Source organism: Palaemon carinicauda, chromosome 35 (genome assembly GCF_036898095.1).
Source record: "Palaemon carinicauda isolate YSFRI2023 chromosome 35, ASM3689809v2, whole genome shotgun sequence".
Lineage (NCBI taxonomy): Eukaryota > Metazoa > Arthropoda > Malacostraca > Decapoda > Palaemonidae > Palaemon > Palaemon carinicauda.
The window spans coordinates 3917756-3941411 of NC_090759.1; positions in this window are offsets into that span (position 1 = coordinate 3917756).

Below are 23656 nucleotides of genomic sequence, written 5' to 3' on the forward strand. Positions count from 1 at the left end.
ATATATATATATATATACATCTATATATGTATATATATATATATATATATAATATATATATTTATTTATATATATATATATATATATATATATTTATAACATATATATATATATATATATATATGTTTATGTAGAAATATATATATATATATATATATATACATATGTAATAGTTAAAATAGTTAATATTACATGTTTAAAACACATGACGTAATATGTCATTTTGGATGAAGATGCTAGCCGTGGGACTTGCTGTAGTCATTCAAATCATAAACAGGACGCACAATGCAGCCTCAACAATGTAACATTTTGCTTAAGCGTCAACACCATGCATCAGCGTGTGAAAGTTTGTGACGTCACCGGATGCAGGTGTCTTCCGAGATTGTGACAAAACTGCTATATAAACTAAGCATACGATATCTGTGATATCGATAATTTAGTCAGTTCATATCTATACTTCACCAGAATTGGTCATCTGACCAACCCAGCTCCCTCCAGTGATGGAGATGTTTAACTCTGTTGTTTTTAACTAATAAATACTTTTAAAGCTAATAAGATGTACTTCGTTACCCACCTATACACATCTTAACCAACACATACTCAATGTGTGCTTATAAAAGTAGCACACTAATAAATGGTGGCAGCGGTTAAACTCTAAGAATTAGAGAAAGATCTTCAAGACTTCAAAATAAAAGCTGTAAAACCAGAGAAAGATCTTCAAGACTTCAAAATAAAAGCTGTAAAACCAGAGAAAGATCTTCAAGAACTCAACATTATCTACATGAATCTACAATTTTGACTAAGTATTATAGTCCATCGAAATGGTTAACATTAATGAATGTTATGAATACAAACTGGATCTTCAATCAACATCCTAGGAAACCCAAGGACTGGCGTTCAACAATTGCAAAACATACCCAGGAAGCACTACATTCAACAAGAAACTCGAACGATACATCGCTAACAAAACATCAAGAGAGAGAGAGAGAGGACGTGTCGACATCACACAGACACATATATAAGCTAAGTACAAATTTTTGAATTCATTCCAGTTTGGGCAGTGAAGTGTAGTTATCACGAGTCGTTAGTCCATTATTACTGGGGTGAGTGAATTGCTAATCTTTTGTTTCCGTTCATTAAAGGAAACTGTGTTCAACTCCGAATTCTCATCTAGAATTTTTCTCTCTTTGTGCTAATTCCTTTTTCTTTCAGAAATTCTCGGGAAATGTTTTGGGATTAGTAACATTGTTTGGGGAATTTTGTTATACATATGCGTTTACGCAGTGGACGTCTGTACTCATATAGATATTTTGATAGAATTGCAAGGGGTCGAAGAGAAAGGAAAAGAAATACAGCAGTCATGACTCCACCTGTGAGCCCTTCCCCTGGACCTAGTGGTGTAGGCCAGACTAATCCTCCTCCAATTGTGACGCTTGTAAATGCCAGGTCAGCAATCCTTCCTTTTCAGGGTCGGGTCAACGGGTTCTTGCCACAAAATGTGGAGTCATGGATTTCATCCGTCGATGCCCATTTGAATGCCAAACAAATCGTAGACCCTTTTGTAAGCTAAAAGTTTTATAGATTTTTCTAAGGGGGATGCGAGTGCGTATTTAAGAGATGTTTCATTTTAAGAAGCAGTTACCTGGGATGATTTCAAAGTTAGGTTACGCGCGGTCTATGGGGGTGAGGAAACCTTGGATGTAGTATTAACGTTACGAAATACACTTAATCAAGCCACTGTGAATCGGCTTAATGTTATTGAGAGAGCAGCTCTCATAGCTGATAGGCTTAATGAATATCAGGACATTTTAGGTCATTCCACTTGGGTTACTAGCGATAACATCTCCGTGAAAGATTTTTTACGATTAATGTATTTAACTTGCATGACACTTATGTTGCCTGAAGCTTTAGTGCGGTGTTTTGATAAGAAGTTAACGCCTGCAAGTACGGAATTGGATGTCTATAAACAGATAAAGAAACACATGTCCAAGTGTCCAGATCTCGATCCCGTGTTAACTCAAGTTTTTGCAAAGAATGAAACAAAGCCACAAACAGTGAACGTAGTTAGCAGTCAAGTAGCGGGAATGACGTGTTATAACTGCAAACGTCAAGGTCACTTAAGCACGGACTACAGAACGAAATTCTGCTCGATTCACAACAGTACAACACATTCATATAGCCAATGTTACTCGCGTAAGACACAACAGAATCCCAGAAATACACAGTCAATTCCACAGTCAGTTCCATATGGAAATAAAAAGAAAAATCCTCATTTTAACAATAAGAAGAAACAACCAAATGTCAATGCAGTTCAGAGTCCAAAACAAACAAGCACTTCTTCGAATATCGCTGAGCCTGGGTCGTCAAACCAGACCTCGCAAGGTCAGACTAATTTTCAGAATGTGCAGAGCAAAGCAAATACCACATAGTTAACTCTAGAGGGGAAGAGAGTGAGGTTGGGTCAAGGTCATTCATGTCAACATCAATAGTATTGAATAATCAATTTAATGTTTTATCAGATAATTGTGAGACAATAGATTTTCCTATGAAACACACGGCCGAATTAAGTAAAACAGTGAATGCTCCCGTAGATTTGCAACGAATTCATACAATAATAAGCCAAAATGAGTTACGGCCAACCTTATATGCTGTAAATTTAGAACACAAATCCTTTACGTTATTTTTTGACTCTGGTAGTCCACGTAATATCATGGAATTGAAGACACATCATTTGTTGTTTTCGAACTTTCCGATTGAAAAATCCGGAATTAGACTTTCGGGTATAGGAAATAATGAATTAAATGTCATAGGCATAACTCATGTTCAGTTCAGAGTCGGTAAACGCACGTTTGCCGATACATTTGTTGTTGTAAAAAACATTAATATGTATCCAGCTGTAATTATAGGATACCCATCTATGGGAAATCAAAACATTATCTTAGCTCCTGCCAAGCACGGCGTGTATATCAAAGGGAAATTCTATAAGTCTTCTAATACCTTAAAATCAGTTTTGGATAAAAAGGAGACGACAAATGTAACCGTAACGTACGTTGAAGAACCAACAACTTGTCTCACTAATAAAGAAGTAATATACGCGACCCAGCAGAATTCTCGTTCACCCGTAATATCATCTTGCACGCAATCTATCGAACCAAACGTACCTTCGAATTTAATAGTGCAAATAAAGAAAACATTACCGGGATCTGAAATATCAATCCTTTCCGATACTTTGAAAACTAACGGATTGTCTGTGACACAAGCTATTTATACAGTAGGCTCACATCAACAATGTAATATTGAAGTCTGTAATCATTTAAATAACACTTTAGTAATTCACAAAAATCAACATATCTTGGATGTAGAAGTTTATAAACATCGTATTCTTACCGTTGCTGAAATCATTCACTCTCAATCAGTTGCGGATGGATCCCTTTTGCGATCTATTAAAAATAAAATCAATAAAGACATTCAAGACGAAGAAATTCAGCAGAAAATTTTTGAACTTTTAATTAAATATCATGATGTTTTTTCCACTACGGATGGATCCTTAGGAAAAACAGATGTGATCGAGCATCAAATAAGGTTAAAAGACAAGCAGAAAATTATCTATGTACCCTCGTTAAGACTCCCTATGAAATTCCAGAATGAAATAAATGATGAAGTAGATAAAATGCTAGAAGAAGGAGTCATTGGGAAATCAAACAGCCCTTATAATTTTCCTTTAATAGTTGTACCGAAAAAAGATCTAACATGGCGTATCTGCGTCGACTTTCGTCGTCTAAACGAGGAAACGATCCCTGATCGATTCCCAGTGCCATGTACTGACGATATTTTGTCTTTGTTAGGTCAGAATAAATATTTTACCAGTTTGGACTTACTTAAAAGCTTTCACCAGATATCATTAGAAGAAGATAGTATCCCATACACAGCCTTCAGTACAGCCAGGGGACATTATGAATTTTTACGGGTGCCTTTTGGTTTACGTTGTGCTCCTATAACATTTACAAGAATGATTAACATAGTGTTTGGAGACTTGTTAGGGGATATATTGCATGCCTATATGGATGATCTTGTAATCTTTTCCAACACCTTAGAAGAACATCTACTAAAGTTAGAACTAGTACTACAGAGATTAAGACCACATAACTTAAGGGTAAAGATTAGTAAGTGTGAATTTTTCAAAACAGAATTAGTATATTTGTGTTTCATGGTGTCAAGCCAAGGTCTTAAAGTAGTCCATGATAAGGTGTCGGCTATACGTAATTTTCCCATACCTACTAATGTCAAGGGAATACAGCAATTTCTGGGTTGAAGTGGATATTACAGGCGTTTTATACGCAACTATTCAATAATAGCCACTCCTTCAACTGATCTTACGAAGAAGGGCGTAGATTTCATATGGTCTGAGCAACATCAACAGGCGTTTAATACTTTGAAAGATGAACTGTGTAGTTCTCCTATCTTAAAATTTCCTGACTTCGGTAAGGAATTCTTCATTGCAACAGACGCCTCAGACTTAGGAGTAGGAGGGGTATTGCTTCAGCAATATGATAAACAATTTTTCCCGATAGCTTTCTATTCTCGAAAATTGAGAACTTCCGAAAGTAAGTATGCAGTAATAGACAAGGAAGGGCTAGCTATTGTTAATTCGCTAGTGCATTTTAAGTTCATAATTTACGGTTATCCCGTTAAGGTTCTTACTGACCATAAACCACTAACAGAGTTCTTTAAAGGCTTCAACCACAGCCCTAAACGAACTCGGTGGCATTTGATCATTCAAGATTTTGGCGCAAGAATCGGGTATTTACCTGGGAAAGCAAATATCATTGCGGATGCATTATCACGCAACCCCATGTCATCTTGTACGGAGCCTTTAGCTGAATTAATAGATATATCAACATCCATGCCTATTATTAAAAAGATATCTGAACAAGAAGATTTAGGCTGGAGCGCTGAATTGTTACAGACTGAGCAAAGAAAAGATCAGAACATAGAAACAATTATAAATGCTTTGAAAGGCAATCATAAGGAAAAGGAATATATAAAGTATAAGCAGCAGAATTATATAATCAAAGATAATATTCTGTGTAGGACTGTGACAAGGCAAACCCGCAATACACCACATGTAACTAACAACCAGGTAGTAGTACCAATCTCACTTATTTCCACTGTCCTGAATTGGTTGCATTCAAATCCATTACATGGACACCCGGGGTTCTCATTAATGTCACAGAAAGCCAAATCATTGTTTTATTGGCATACGATGCTTACAGATATAAAAAGACACATAGCTAATTGTCGCACATGTCAGGAAAACAAAGGGCATACGAAAACACCTGTCAGCCTAGGAGCTTATCCTGTGCCCAATCAACCCTTTGAAAGAATACATTTAGATTTGTTAACAGGATTTTACGAGTCAGACAGAGGAAATAAGCACCTCTTAGTAATTATAGATGCTTTAACTCGATATACAGAACTAATAGCGCTTAAAACTAAAACTGCGATTGAATGCGCTAGGAAGTTTTACGAGTGTTACATTTGTAAACATGGAATTCCACACATGATAATTTCAGACTCGGGTGGTGAATTTAATAATCACTTTCTTACCTCATTGTGTGAATTCCTCAGCATAAAGAAAATAAATACCATGATATATCACCCAGAGTCGAATGGGCTAGTGGAAAGAGCAAATAGGAAGATATTAAATATATTAAGAGTAACACTAGGGGGATCAGACCCCAACTGGGATATTGCAATACCGGCGGCACTGAGTACTCTGAATCATTCATATCATATATCAATTAAAATGTCACCGTATGAAGCATTGTATGGTACCCCAGTTAGAACGCCTTTCCATGTATTAACGCCTACAACTAATCTATCAAATCCTTTAAAAGAATGTATAAATGCAAGTATAAGTCGATATGATATCCTTCGAAAGAATTTAGAAGAATCACAAATCATAATGAAAAGGAATCATGATAAATCAGCGAAACCAACTAAAACATATACCGTGGGTGATAACGTATATATTCAAATCAATGTACGAAAAGGGCTCAATTATAAACTAACACCTAAGTTTGAAGGCCCATTTAACATTTTGGAAACATTAACGGCCAATAGGTTTAGAGTTCAAAACGTATCCCAACCCACGGATGAGAGAATAGTACCATTGGCTCACATAAGAAATTAAAAAGAAAAGAGAGGAAAAGAAGTGAGGGAAAATTTTTATTTTTATTTTATGTGATTAAAAGTTTTCTTTTTAATACAGGAGTAATTACATATATTTTTCTCGTTACAGGTTTCCAAGATGAATTTTTTGTTGTTGGGAGTGATATTGTTCGCTCAGACATTTTTCTCGTGTGGGATGAGCTCTAAAACTAAAAGTATAAATTTTAAATATGGCACTATAGTTGAAAGGCAAGAAGTTTTTATTACATCAACCAACGTAGTTGTAGAAGTGAAAATGCAAGCAATTTTTCTTCAAGAGAATGATGTCACTAGCTTAAGAACCGCCATTTCAAGGTTTTCTGCCTCATTGGATGAGTTGCATAGAAGACATTTTCATTTGACTACAGAGAGATTGCTTGGATCAACATTAAAAGTTGCAGAGATGCTATCTGATGACTTGAAAAATAAGACTGACGAGACAGGATCTTTGGCTTATGACCTTTTGATGTGGACTGTAGGACACGAACATAAAGAAAGACGAAATCCGTTTATTTATGCTGCATTAAACATCTTTGGGACTGTTGCAAGTTTAGGTTTAGGAATTTCCAATCGTCTTAAAATTAGTAATCAAAATAAGAAAATTGAGTTCTTGACTCATGAAGATGAATTGATTATGTCAGAACTAAGGAATCAGTTAGCTTCAATCAATAAAATTATGGATTTAGTAAATGAACATTCAAATAATATCATTCAGATTATGGAAGTACAGTATTTGTTGGCAACATTAACGTATTATGATTCAAAGATAGATCATATACATAACAGAATTGCACATTTCATTGAGAAATCCAAGGATTACGTAGAAGCTATCTCGTTAGCAACTAAAGGTGTACTGTCGCCCCATTTGTTGCCTATAAATTACTTAAAGTTAATTCTGGAGAACGGAAGGGATAAACTAGGCTATGTTCCTTTGTTAGACGAACATAGGTTAGAATTTTATTACAGCCTAATTACAGTAAACGTTGATAATAACAAGATTAGGATTACGATTCCCTTTGATTCTTCTGATGCCTGACAATCTTACAGGATATCACCATTTCCGACTTTCATGACGAATCACTCAAATCCAGTAATATCCAGTTTGACAGGACACGTATAGATTTCCCCAGACAAGGAAACATATACGGTCATTAAAGACTTAAATCAATTAACTCACTGTTCAGACGCAATGGATAGAAAAATATGTACAGCTGACTCATTTGAATTCCATAAAAACTTAATGGATTCATGCGAGTTAGGTATAGTGCTAGACAGTGCTCTCTCCCATACAAGTGAAAATTGTCTGGATAAGCTTTATCCCTTTGACAATAATGAGTTCAATTGCAGACTGAACAATGGCTCGTGGATACGATACGACAAGGACGGCTTCAATGTATCATGCCCTGACGGATCCACGTCCTTCACCCACATCTTCGTCGCAGCAGATGGTTGTATCGGGACTTCCCCTAATTCCATGGTGACTGGTCTAAGGACACTCATCAGAGAACGAGCCTACTTCGCGAACTTCACGTGGACCTCTACAATGCCAGCACTCCCTCTCCCGTATAACAGACAGGTTGCAAAGCGTTTGATGAAGCTTACCGAAAGGGACCACCTGTCACCGACTTATAAGGAAATCCTTCACCCCAATACTACTAGCAGGTCTGGCTTTCACGGTGGTGATATTTATCGCCGTGAACATCCTTGTTTGGCGTAGGTTATGGCACAGCAGGCAGCTACAAAAGAATGTTTCGCCTTGTCCAGACAATACTCCGTATTTAATTCAGTTTAAAGCCGTTTGAAGTGGCCACCTCATTCGCTAAAGGAGTAAATTGTCGGAAAGAGTTTGTAAGAAAAGCTGTTAGTACGCTAGTAATATGTAATTGAAGAAATTATCTACATTGCATTGTTAAAAATACATTTAAAACAACATTTAAAAAAAAAATATAAATCATTTTTTCTCCCGGCATCTAATAAAAATATATAAGCCGGAATGTTAAAAAGAAAAGAGAAAAAAAAATATATATATATATAACAGAATTTAAGGGCATCTAATAAAATATATCAGCCCTATGTATATATATATATATATATATATATATATATATATATATATATATATGTGTGTGTGTACGAAACCGTGGTACATGTACGTACCAGGAATTCGTGTTTGTGCACTAAAAAATTGAATTTTTACCAAGGTAACAAATATTTTTATTAGTTACCGTATTATGTTAATCTATGTTTCTGACAAAGGTAACAATTATTCTTTAACAAGTTACCGAATCATATGTAAGTCAGTAGTTTTTTTTGGTACCATATAATCATTTGCTAGCAATGTACCATATATATGATCTTTATTTTATCATGCATTTTTTTTCCTTTGCTTTGGTAATATCTTTTTCATATTCATTATTGTTATTATTTTTTAATGTGCCTATTTGGACATTCGTCCATGTTTGATTATGGCTAAAGTTAAACAAAGAATAATACATATGTCCAGTCACACCTAGTAAACATGTTTTGGCTTGTTGTTAAATTTTTGTGAAAAAATTGAGATAGCTGGCTGAGCTTATGTAATAGTTAAAATAGTTAATATTACATGTTTAAAACAAATGACGTAATATGTCATTTTGGATGAAGATGCTAGCCGTGGGACTTGCTGTAGTCATTCAAATCATAAACAGGACGCACAATGCAGCCTCAACAATGTAGCATTTTGCTTAAGCGTCAACACCATGCATCAGCGTGTGAAAGTTTGTGACGTCACCGGATGCATGTGTCTTCCGAGATTGTGACAAAACTGCTATATAAACTAAGCATACGATATCTGTGATATCGATAATTTAGTCAGTTCATATCTATACTTCACCAGAATTGGTCATCTGACCAACCCAGCTCCCTCCAGTGATGGAGATGTTTAACTCTGTTGTTTTTAACTAATAAATACTTTTAAAGCTAATAAGATGTACTTCGTTACCCAGCTATACACATCTTAAACAACACATACTCAATGTGTGCTTATAAAAGTAGCACACTAATATATATATATATATATATATATATATGCACAACAAAAGCACAGACAAAAGGAAGTTATTGAGTGATTCCTAATTAGTTTTGCCCCTAACTTTTGCATCTGAGCATCACGAGTCCTTCTGAGTTTTACGCATGATATATATATATATATATATATGTATATATATATGTATATAGATATAGATATATCCAGATATATAATGTGTATATATATATATATTTATATATATATATATATATATATATAAATATATACATATATATAAATATATATATATATATATATATATATATATATATATATATATATATATATATACAGTACATATATATAATTTATAGATATAAACACACACATATGTATATATATATATATATATATATATTATATATATATATATATATATATATAGAGAGAGAGAGAGAGAGAGAGAGAGAGAGATACATGTGTGTATATCTGTAGATATTATATATATAATTATATATATATATATATATATATATACATATATATGTGTATCTATAGGCCTATATTGTATATATACAAATTATACATGTATGTAAATAATATATGTATATATGCATATATATGTACATATATATATATATAGTATAAATATATATATATATATATATATATATATATATATATATATATATATATATACATATATATGTATATATATATACATATATAAATACATATATATATATATATATATATGCGTGTATATATAAATATATATATATATATATATATATGTATGTATATATATATACATACATAAATACATACACCAAGGCACTTCCCCCAATTTTGGGGGGTAGCCGACATCAACAAATGAAACAAAAACAAAAAGGGGACCTCTACTCTCTACGTTCTTCCAGCCTAACAAAAGACTCAACCGAGTTCAGCTGGTACTGCTAGGGGGCCACTGCCCACCCTCCCACATTATCCACCACAGATGAAGCTTCATAATTCTGAATCCCCTACTGCTGCTACCTCCGCGGTCATCTAAGGCATTAAAGGCAGCAGCAGGGCCTACGTGCAGTAAGTGTAGATGTATAAGGAGGAAATCTTTTGGTAGTTTCATGCATACTATATCTCATCCAGTATGAATAATGCAGTGTCCGTTTGTGCTTGCATCTTTGGAGCCAAACCTGTCATATCTATTTTATTTTACGTGTTTATTTTTGGGACGCATCATTTCCACTAAATTATATCAATCAAGCCAAAATATTCCAAAACGATAAATGAGTGGATGATATTTCACAAAAACAATATTTTTGGATCTTATTATTCCTTTTTTTTCCAAGTTTTAGATATTTTTCCTTTTTTTTTTTCAAAACCACTTTCAATCGTTGCCCAGTTGCAGTTTTACCGATCATGGGTTAATGAAATGACTTATTTGACAGGCAAATGATCGTTTCCCGTTGCAATCTGCATGTTGAATACTGCAATAAAATCCACAAGAGTCATTCATCATAAGGAATTATTGGATTAGCTCGAAAATATTGATTTGATAATTTCCTCGTGGCTGGACCGTTTCCAAAGCGATGGGAAGTTTATTGGAAATATTCATATGAAATATTCGTTGGGAGAGGGACTACCCCACCCACCATTATTTATATATTTTTTTCTCTTTTTCTACTTCGTATTCTCTAAAAAGAGGTTTTATTTCAGCTTCAAATTTTAAGAATGGACTTTTTTTTTACTTTACTCTCTAAACTGAGCTATTTTTTAACTTTGAATTTTACAAGTCTGTTTTTTTTTCTATTTTTATAATTTGTTTCCAAAAGTTAGCTATTTTTTAGCTTTGAATTTTAGATTTTTTTTTTTTTTACTTTGTGTTCTCCAAAGTGAACTATTTTTCTAGCTTTGAATATGAGTTTTTTTCTTTTTTTTCACGTTTTGTTCTTTAAAGTGAGATAGTTTTAGATTTGAATTTTATAAATTGATTTTTCCTCTTTTTTTCACTTTATGCTCTCTAAAGGGAGCTCTCTTCTAGCTTCGAATTTTAGATATTTTTTTTTTTCTTTTTTTTTTACTTTTTGTTTTCTAGAGAGATTTTAAGCCCGAATTTTATAAATGGATTTTTTCCTCTCTTTTACTTTTTGCTCGCATAAGTTAGATTTTTTTAGCTTCAAAACTTCCAATTTATTTTTTTTTTCCTTTTTTGTGTTCTACAGATTTAGCTATCTTTTTCGCTTCGAATTTCAGACCCTCTATTTACTTTTATAGTTTGTGGTTTTTAAACTAAGCTATTTTTGATCTTTCAATGTAAAAAATTTTTTAATTAGTTCTATTAGTTTTTAAAATCCGAGGTTTACTTTTTCCCTTTTTTATTTAGATTATTTTTGTGTGATTCGAGAATGCAAAGTTTGTTATCAAAATAATGAATTCTATAATTTTTGCATCTTTTCCTTTTGCCTACAAATACAAAGACTGTGTTTCTTCATACACCTGGCAACACTCAGACAACTGAAAAATTCTTCACTCAAGGGGTTGACTACTGCACTGTAACTGTTCCGTGACTACATTTCACTTGGTAAGGGAAGATTAGACTCTTTAGCTATGGCAAGCAGCTCTTCTAAGAGGATAACACTCCAAAATCAAACCATTGTCTCTGGTTTAGGGTAGTGCCATGGCTTCTATACCATGGTCTTCCATTGTCTTCAGTTAGAGTTCTCTTGTTTTCTAATTTCTTTTCCTCTCTGGGCTATTTTTCCTGTTAGAGCCCTTAGGCTTATGGCATCCTACTTTTCCTATTAGGGTCGTAGCTAAAACTTTTGGTGAGGAAGCCAAAGACATGACTCTCACGGACAAATCTTTGTGTTTCTGTTTTATTGCTTCCCCCCCCCTCCTCTCTCTCTCTCTCTCTCTCTCTCTCTCTCTCTCTCTCTCTCATAAATAATTTCCTCTATATGATGAAGAGCAATTATCTGGCTATATATATAAACATATGAATTTGTTTTTATATTTCTTTCTGGTCACACCTGCTCTTCCCGTCCCTCGGGATGGGGAAGAGGGAGTAGTTATATCCTGGTGAGAAGGGGGTGCTTGTGCGTAAATCTATTTAAATATTTATCCGTCACTTTCGACGGATCGTGTACACTAGTTTTAGAGGATAATCTAGAAATGTTGAAAAAGGGTTACTATATCTCAAAAACAATATTGTAAAATTCCTTAATATTGAGAGGAAAATTCTCTCTCTCTCTCTCTCTCTCTCTCTCTCTCTCTCTCTCTCTCTCATTTCGACCTACGCCTGATTTGAGTATTCTCCCTCCTCTGTCGAGGCGTTTTACATAATAAAGACCTAATTGCTGGCCGTTACTACTTGCTTTGGGGGACCAACCACTTCCCAGCCAGCGCCTGGAATCACACGATGCTCCCATCCCGGTCCGGCGAGCCTTATTTTGTTGATGTTATTACGGCCAGAGTTTTTTCTGTTTGCGCTGGAGAAATAAATGTCGCGTTTTAGGATGGAAATCGGCGGCGTAAACGCTAACGAATGGGCTTTGTTCCGAAAGGAAAGGCGTTTGGAAGGCTTCAATTCATGCATTAAGGAAATTACCGAGAATTCAGATCAGGAATGATTATTTTTCTCGCTCGGAATTTCACAAGGAAAAGTTTTTTCTGCTTACGTTTCTTGATTTGGTTGGTACCGCTAAAGTTGAATTAAGGAATTTTTGGGGCAATTGGGGAGAGCAATAAAATACTAACATCTTAAAACAACAACATCATTAACGCAGGGACCATTTTATCAAACCGAAAAACATTGGAGAAATTGGCAGGTTGGTACCGATAAAGCTGAAGTGAAGCTTTTTTTTTTTTTTTTTTTGGCTGGTAAAGCGAAAAAAAAGAAAAAAAAAATCTGTCATCTTAGAACAATAACAACAACATTAGAATAAGAGCCCGTGTTCCGCATATAGGAGAAGGACACTCCTACCAAACCGGAAAAGAAAAATACTAGAGAAATTAACAGGTTGATACCGCTAAAGCTCGATTAATTATTGCCTCCGCTAAAGAGGTATTGCAATCGAGTCGGCTTATTTATTTGTCTGTTTCTGTGGACATTTGCCCGTAGATAGGATTATGTCAAAACTACTGCACCAATTTTGATGAAATTTTAACCGAAGATATACCTTAGGACATGGACGACCCCATCAAATTTTGGAGATGATTCAAATCCGGATTCTCATTGCAAATCCGGATTTGGATTTTTCGCAATTTTACAAGTAACGTCAAAACAACTAGACGGATTTTGACAAAATTTTCACCATCTTGGGTCATGGATGACCCCAATAGAGTTTGGAAATGATCTGAATCTGGATCCGGAACAGGATTACGTCAAAACTATTCGACGTATTTTGACGAAATTTTCACCACAGATAGATCTTAGGTATAAGACGCCCCATTAAATTTTGGAAATGATCCTGATCCAGATTCTAGATCCGGATCTGTATAAATTGCAAATTTAAAGAAAAAGTTCAAACTACTCGACGGTTTTTGACAAAATTTTCAACACAGATCTTAAGTCAAGGACGATCACACTAGATCTTAGAGACGATCCAAATCGGGATTCTAGTTTATCTATTTATTCATTCATTTACTTCTCTGTGTCTGTGGACAGGTTAACGTCAAAATTACTCGACGGATTTTGACGAAAATTTCACCACATGTAGATGCTAGGTTATGGACGACCTCATTAAATTTTGGAGATGATCCGGATCCGGATTTTAAATCCAAATCTACATTTTCCGCCATTTTAAATATAACGTAAAAACAAATTGACGGATTTTGACGAAATTTCAACCACGGATAAATCTTAGACCATGGATGACTCTATTAACCTTTGGCGGAGGTCAGAAATCTCTGATTGCTCTTTCTTTTTTCTTTTTCATCTGGTAAAGCCATAGTTTTCTGACATCTTAAAGCGACAACAACAGAGGAGGGGGACACTCTTACCAAACCGAAAAAAATATTAGAGAAATTGACTGGTTGGTACAGCTGAAATTGAACTATTAATATTTTTTTAATTTTTTTTATTTTTTGTCATCTAATAAAGCAAAACCTTTCTGACATCTTAAACTAATCACAACTACATTAACGCAAGAGTCCGTGTTTCACATAGGAGTGGGACAATCTCAATAAACCGAAAAACAGAGATATTGAAAAAAAAATAACTTAATTTTGCATCTGGTACAGCAAAGAAATCCTGACATATACTAAGGCAAGAGCTCGTGAGATAATTTTACCAAACCGAAAAAAAAAAAATATCTGAGAAATTTACAGGTTGGTACCACTAAACCTGGATTAATATCATTATCATTTTTTTTTTTTTTTTTTTTTGGCCTCTTGGTAAAGCTAAACTTTTCTGATATCTTAAAATAACAACACCAATATTAACACAAGAGCCAGGGTTCCCATAAGAGTGCGACAATCTTTTCAAACGGAAAACATTTTATAAATTGATACCGTTAAAGCTGAACTTTTTTTTGGCAGCTGGTAAAGCGAAAATTATCTTGAATAATCGAAAAACTTCCTGATCTCTTACAACAACAACATTTTTGAAAAGAAATGGGTTTTGTGAAAAGATCACTTAAATTAAGGTTTAAGATTGTTATTTTATTTTTGGGATAAATAGTAAAGCAAAAATGATTTTTTAATAACTGAAAACCTTTCTGATTTCTTGCAACTGCAACATTACAGAGAAAGTGACACAGGTTTTATGAAAAATCATGAACATCAGGGTTTAGGATGGTAATTTCACGATCTATATATATATATATATATATATATATATATATGGACATTACGGAGACGATTATGTATTACTGCAAATTATGAGAAGTCGATGGTGGGAATTTCAAAACAGATGGAAATAGAACTTGTTGACGTTTGATAAGATTCTAATTTTCATCAAATGTATTTTTATTATATCAAACAGAACTTATATATCTAAAGTAAATAAAATTTGTTCGGATACTGGGTTTCCATAATTATTTGATACTAACAAAGGAATCGTAATAATAACACTAACCACAACAATAATAATGATTACAATAATTATAATGATTATGATAATAATAGCGATGATAAATTGTTCGTTTAACCTTTAATGTTTTAGGCAAAAGACAAATATCCACATAATTTTGATATTGGGTGAATTGGAACAACAGAAAAACATCAAAACAATTTTATACGGCGAGAGTCAACCACCGAAAATTATAAAAACACAACAAATAAATACTTACCATTCATCATGACAACTATAGGAGGCGGCAAGAGGTGTTGAAATAATTGTAATTAACAATATTGGCACGGCATAGATGTTACTGTGTATAATGTAATCAAGAGAGAGAGAGAGAGAGAGAGAGAGAGAGAGAGAGAGAGAGAGAGAGAGAGAGAGAGAGAATGAATAGCTCGAACAACCATTAGTTGTTTTCAACATTGTAAAACAGAGATTAAGTAAAAAAAAATAAGCAAAGAAAAGTATATCAAAAGGGATCTTGTAGCTAGTGTTGTCTTTGACAAAACCTTGAGAGTCTGAGCTTAGCGGCATTACACGAAACCTGTTCCTTTGACATCTTTTTTTCACACTTACTAGCTCTTCCTCCATAACTGGTTATGCTGATTAGGTACTTTAGCTGACCAACCCGTTCTCTTCTCTCTCTCTCTCTCTCTCTCTCTCTCTCTCTCTCTCTCTCTCTCTCTCCGAATTATAAGCATATGTAAAGGCTGATTCTTCATCCGCTCCCTGTCTCACAACTAAAAAAAATATTCTTATTTCACTCAGAAAATTCTTCATTCTCTCTCTCTCTCTCTCTCTCTCTCTCTCTCTCTCTCTCTCTCTCTCATCTTCCTTCTACTCCACCCAAGTTTTATGAAGCGTACATTTTTAATGAAGAAAATCGAAAACGAAAACAGGATGATAAAAGGTAATAAAAAATTCCTCATTACTTTTAGAATGGGTACTTTATTTGGAGAAAAAAGATAGATAGTTAAATCTAAGAGAGAGAGAGAGAGAGAGAGAGAGAGAGAGAGAGAGAGAGAGAGAGAGTATAACAAATATTAATACTAGAAATGGACATCAAACTTAAAAAGTAAACAGAGCGAGCCAATGAGCAAGAGTAGAGTATATTTTGGAGTAAAGGAAAACCGGAGAGAGAGAGAGAGAGAGAGAGAGAGAGAGAGAGAGAGAGAGAGAGAGATGTTAAACACAAATTCTCTTCAGATTTATGATAACCAAACAAAAAGATTTCCTCCCAGGTTAAGCGAGATGTAATTGTTTTTTACGAGCTGCGGATTCCTGCCTTTTTTAGCATTACTTCGGAATCTCTTTTATGAAAAGGCTTTGAAGGATAATGTGAATCTCTCTCTCTCTCTCTCTCTCTCTCTCTCTCTCTCTCTCTCTCTCTCTCAAACAGAAGAGTGGGAAGAGTTCATGTAGTCTCTCGTTCGTGTAGAATAGAATTTTGTAAGCAATGATTTTTTTTTCATTATTCATAGTCATTATTTAAAAAATAAAAAAATAAAAGAAATATTCTTCAATTTCAACTTTATTTGTAACATTCCTCTGCAGACTCATAAGACGATGTTATAGCAGTTTCATCCAATAAGGATTTTGATATAATTATTTATTATATATAATCAGATCCTATTTTGATTTATCTTCTAAATAATATTGCTTAAGATCATGATCCTATTCATCAGAACTTTTGCTTAGGCCATTGGTGGAAGGGGGTAGGGGGTCTGTGGGGGTCCCAATGGTGGGCTTGGTAGGAGGATTATCAATTGGGCTAAAAAACGGTGAAGAACTGCACTTCAAGTCAACCCCAAAATTGTGTTCTTATTCGTTTTGATGCTATAGAGGTAAATTGAAGGATCTCTCTCTCTCTCTCTCTCTCTCTCTCTCTCTCTCTCTCTCTCAGAGTCAAATCCCGACGAACATCTCGGTCTGGTCTTCCCTAGGCAGCTTTCCGAACCGAAGAGATCCCCTTCACCCATCATATTAGGCCTGGCGCCATATTGCCACTCCTTCCCGAACAAGTTGAAAGCTTAGGATCCCGCCGCAGACAGAAAAGCATTGGGGACTGCGGAATGTCCTCTCCGTAGCAATGCAATCATGAGAGGTCGCTGGTGCACCCTCAATGAAGTCTATTCACATGCTAGTGACATATAGAATCTTCCCTTTGTTTTTCTTTGGAGCAACTGAGGGAAACTAGTGGCCGACGCGCCCCAGTCACGCAATTGCCATTAGCAAGGAAAACGGAGGACATAGAAAACGGAGTTCAGATCATAAGGGTTTTCTTCTTTTATGCAAGTTGGAACTCTGGGTTGGAAGGTTGATTTTCCATTGTAACACATCGGCGGGTCGGATCTTTCTTCATACGCTTCAGGATAGCTATGTATACAGTATATTTGAGGCAGTGCTAACAAAGTAAGTTTACGCCATACTGTTATTTGAAGTTTATTGTAACCAAACCATCTATATAATCCTAAATATAATATTATTTTTCGGGAGGATAGGGTGTGATTCTTATCAAAAGGAACTTAATCATAAATTATTATTAAAAAAAAAAAAAACCGCCATTGTGCTATACTGTATTTTACAAGTAATATCTACAGTGCACTGCGTGAGGGGCACTGTCACCAATACCCTTTAGAGGGAAAACAATGCGACAATTTTTTTTTTTTAGTTGACAGGAAAGGTGGGTGGAAGAAGAATTGGGCAAGTTAGCTAACTAACCATTGCAGGGAATAATTAGGAAAGTTAAGTATTAATTAGAGTGCTGTAAAGTGTGGTTTGACCACAATTTTATTCTACCAATGATGAACACTGAGACAAAACTTAATAGCAGTCATTAAAAGTTAACCGATTTCCCATCAAAATTAGACAGATCTTTAATGAATCTTCCAGTCCCTCGGGTAATAGGGTAATGAAGTAGCCATACTCTTGTAAGAGGGAAGGTGCATGCGCATGGATGTGGATATTTAAACATTTAAATGTCATTTTTGACGGGTCACGTACATGCAAAATCTTAAAATTTTCATTTCCTCAATTTTTGCCTTAGAATGCTTCAAAGAAGGATTTTATGGGTATATATGTGGTCAGTGCATGTTTAATTATATTTGTTATAATTATGAAGGATATTTCGAGAACCTACTAAATTCTCCTTTTCAGTCAGAATAAAAATGCGAATACCACTTACAAACTCACACTAAGAATTTAAACAATGTTCAGGTTTCCAAATACACGAAAGTTACTTGAAATTGCCTATTATTATTATTATTATAATTATTTTTATTATTATTATTATTATTATTATTATTATTATTATTATTATTATTATTATTATTATTATTATTTCGAAGCTACAACCCTAGACCGAAAAGCAGGATGCTATAAGCCCGAAGGCTCCAACAGGGAAAGTAGTTACCTTTGAACACCAGCGTAATCCACGTAATCGACTTGGGTGCAGGCAACCAGGGATTATGATTAAGAGTTCTTTCTTCGATCTGATTTGCATTGCTTTCAGCTTTCTTCATCCTAACCCCATCTTCCTCCTATCGACTTTGTATTTTGTGCAAATTCGCCTCGGGGCTGTGCGAAAAAATCTTCGAGATGAGATGGGCAGGTGTTCAGCTCTAATGGTTGTCCTCAGTGAATGACGATCTTATATGAAAATGCCCCAAGGATGGTTTTGCCCTGGCATCTGCATTGCAAGGAGATGACGCGACAAAACAGCTGCATACAAGGCATAATTTGATTCTCATTGTGTATCTTTGTGTGTGCGTGCGTGTGTGTGTGTCCTACTTCTTACCTAGAGAAAAGATGCCTGGGAGAGGTCTCCTTTTATTATTATTATTATCATTATTATTATTATTATTATTATTATTATTATTATTATTATTTCTAGTAGTAGTAGTAGTAGTAGTAGTAGTAGTAGTAGTAGTTGTAGTAGCTAAGCTACAACACTAGTTGGAAAAGGAAGATGCTATAGGTCAAAGGGCTCCAACGAGAAAAAATAGCCCAGTGATGAAAGGAAACTATGAAATGAATAATGTTTATGTGTGTTTGCGTGCGTGTGTGTGTTTGTATTTGTAAGCTAGTAAAATGTCTTACAAAATTAAGAACATAATTGGACGAGACTTAGATGACTAACTTTTCGAAGAAATTTGCAAATTTGGAACTATTCTCGTCTTTCAACCAATTTTTTTTCCCCCCGAAAAATGAAATGAGTCAACTTCTCCAGAAAATTGAGACTTTCTTGAGATTTAAAAACTATATGAAGATTTAAGCTGATTTTAAGACGTTAGCTACTGAGCCAAAACATCAGAATTATCTCTTGTAATTCATTTGATGAGTTGGATTCTTAGAGAAGCTAATATCCCAAGATGATTATTCATTGAGCTGACTTCGCAGATATGATAGAATCATCTAGAGAAATTTAACAAATCAACCAAAATCATCTAAAGAAGATTATAACATGAGCCAAAGTCTCCGTAAAGTTAATAAGCTCGACCAAGTCTCATGAGTAGCCTCTGGATATTGAGTCTCATTAAATTCGGTGTCTACATTCTCGAGGTTAAACATTAGTTGCTCTTATTATCATTACTATTACTAGCTAAGCTACAACCCCAGTTGGAAAAGTAAGTGCTCCTATAGGGAAAATAGCCCAGTGAGGTGAGGAAATAAGAAACAGATAGAATAGATTGCACGAATGTACCCCAAGACTGTGGAAGACCATGTTACATACGTTATGGCACGGCCCAAGACTAGAGAACAACGGTTTGGTTTTGGAGAGTCTTTTCCGAAAAGAGCTGTTTATGATAGCCAAGGAATCTCTTCTACCTTTAACAAATAAGGAGTCACTGAACAATTACAGTAGAGTAGTTAACTCCTTAAGTGTTGTCAGGTGTCTGCGGAAAGAGTAGAATGTGTAAAGAATTGGCCAAACTAATTGATATACTGTATGTGTTAGCAAAGGAAAAAAAGGACCGTAACAAGATAAGGATAAAGATCTTCGGAAGTTTGGATGCTTTATACTCAACCATGTATTCAAAGCACATTGGCAGGGGTATACTTTCTATCGATAGCATCCTTGAACAGAATTAACAGTTTTTTTTACATGTTCTCTTAATCCCACCATAGGATAATTCTTTAAAGAACATTGAAATCTTAAATTCGTAAAAAAAAAAAAAAACTACAAGCTCTCTCTCTCTCTCTCTCTCTCTCTCTCTCTTCTCTCTCTCTCTCTCTCTCTCTCTCTCTCTCTCATTCAAAATTCAAAAGCTCCTATCCTTCCTCTAGATTCCATTTACTGGCATCTTAGGAATTAATTAATTAGGAAAGGAAAATTTTGAAGTATGCTGTTAAATAAAAACAGAATATAATTACTTATGATAATTCCATACATGAAAGGAATAAACATTTGAATAAAAAATATTAATAAATTGAAATTAGCATGAAAAATAGATAATAGAAGCTCAAATCAATGTTCAGTGAAACATGCACGAAACGTGAAGTGATCGAATAACAGTTATATGGCAGAATATTTAGTTTAGCAACTATCTGGTACTATCTGATCTTATACCAATGTTGTCATATTAAAACCATACGCTATTATTATTATTATTATTATTATTATTATATTATTATTATTACTAGCCAAGCTACAACCATAGTTGGGAAAGCAAGATGCTATATGCCCAAGGGCTCCAACAGGGAAAAATAGCCCAGTGAGGAAAGAAAATAAGAAAATAAATAAATGATGAAAATAAATTAACAATATATCATTCTAAAAACAGTAACTGCGTCAAAACAGATAAGCCCTGTATAAAATATTAACAACGTCAACAACAGATATGTCATATAAACTATAAAAAGACTTATGTCAGCCTGGTCAACATAAAAACATTTGCTCCAACTTTGAACTTTTGAAGTTCTACTGACTCAACTACCCGATTAGGAAGATCATTCCATAACTTGGTAACAGCTGGAATAAAACTTCTAGAATACTGTGTAGTATTGAGCCTCATGATGGAAAAGGCCTGGCTATTAGAATTAACTGCCTGCCTAGTATTACGAACAGGATGGAATTGTCCAGGAAGATCTGAATGTAAAGGATGGTCAGAGTTATGAAAAATCTTATGCAACATGCATAAAAAACTAATTGAACGACGGTGCCAAAGATTAATATCTAGATCAGGAATAAGAAATTTAATAGACCGTAAGTTTCTGTCCAAAAAATTAAGATGAGAATCAACAGCTGAACACCAGACAGACGAACAATACTCAAAACAAGGTAGAATGAAAGAACTAAAACACTGCTTCAGAATAGCTTGATCGCCGAAAATCTTGTAAGACTTTCTCAATAAGCCAATTTTTTGTGCAATTGAAGAAGCCACAGACCTAATGTGTTTCTCAAAAGTAAATTTGCTGTCGAGAATCACACCTAAAATTTTAAAAGAGTCATACAAATTTAAAGAAACATTATCAATACTGAGAACCGGATGTTGAGGAGCCACCGTCCTTGACCTACTTACAATCATACTTTGAGTTTTGTTAGTATTCAACTTCATACCCCATAATTTGCACCATGCACTAGTTTTAGCTAAATCTCTATTTAGGGATTCACCAACCCCAGATCTATATTCAGGGGATGGAATTGATGCGAAGAGAGTAGCATCATATGCATATGCAACAAGCTTATTTTCTAGGCCAAACCACATGTCATGTGTATATAGTATGAAAAGTAATGGGTCAAGAACACTACCTTGTGGAACACCGGATTTCACATTCTTATACTCACTATGGTGCCCATCAACAACAACTCTTTGAGATCTATCACTTAAAAAATCAATAATAATGCTAAGAAACGACCCACCCACTCCCAACTGTTTGAGTTTGAAAACAAAGGCCTCATGATTAACACGGTCAAAGGCAGCACTAAAATCAAGGCCAATCATACGAACTTCCTGACCAAAATCAAGGGATTTCTTTACAGCACTGGAGATTGTAAGAAGGGCATCACATGCTCCAAAGCCTTTACGAAAACCAAATTGCAAACTAGGGAGTAGATGATTAACTTCAGCAAACCTATTAAGACGTTTTGCCAGAAGACGTTCAAAAACTTTAGATAATATGGGAGTTATGGAAATTGGGCGCTAATCAGTGGGACTTGAGCTACCACAAACACATTTACATAGAGGAGTAACATTACCAATTCTCCAACAAGCGCTAAAGCTCCTCTTCTTGCTAACTTGCGCAAAATAACAGATAACTTTGGAGCTAAGAAATTTGCTGTCTTTATAAAGAAAACAAAGGAAAAATACCATTTGGGCCTACATCTCCATAAGCATCAAGGTCCATCAACAGAGCTTTAATCTCACGAGATCAAAAAGCTAAACTAGCTAGTTTAGCTTCAGGAAAACCGGAATGAGGAAGATCAAGTTTTTCATTACGCTGTTTACTGTCAAAAACATCAGCCAAAATAGAATGGTAAAAATTACTCCCCAAAAATTGGCTGGGTTCCAAAATTAGATAATATAGAGGTATAAATATATTCATTAAAAAGAGTATCGGCAATTGATAAATTGGTTGAGCCTTGAGGGAAATTAAACAGATGTTGCCACCTGGTAGTATCAAAGCAAATCTCTTAGAGCGCAAGTCCCATAAAAGACAAAATAAAAGGAACATTAGACAGAAATGAGACTAAACGAAATGAACTAAGTAGATACATATTAAAACTCTCTTGACGTGGAAGATAATGAAGCTCTGTCAAATCAAAGGGAATCAGAACAGAAAATATAACATGCTGGGAAAAAATCAGAGGAAACGGGAGAAGAGAATAGAGACAAAGGGTGACTGTCATAAGTGAGAAAATTATATTTCTAAGGAAATAGGTACGACAGTTTCGGCTTGAGGGTTAATTAATAGGGATTTTTTTTTGTCCTTGCTGCTCTATCTTGTGAAGTGAAACTTATTCCGGGAAAGATGTTTCTCAAGAGAGAGAGAGAGAGAGAGAGAGAGAGAGAGAGAGAGAGAGAGAGAGAGAGAGAGAGCGTGTCTACGTGTCTTATATCTAATTAAGGCGTTTGTATGTGTGAGAGAGAAATATTGAGAATTCTATTCTCTCAGAAGGAGCAGTTGAACTGTTGAACTTAGAGAGAGAGAGAGAGAGAGAGAGAGAGAGAGAGAGAGAGAGAGAGAGAGAGAGAGAGAGAGTCTACGTGTCATATCTAATTAAGGCGTTTGTTTGTGTGAGAGAGAAATATTGAGAATTTTATTCTCTCAATTAGAAAGAGCAGTTGAACTTTGAGAGGGAGAGAGAGAGAGAGAGAGAGAGAGAGAGAGAGAGAGAGAGAGAGAGAGAGAGAGAGTCTGCACGTCTTATATTC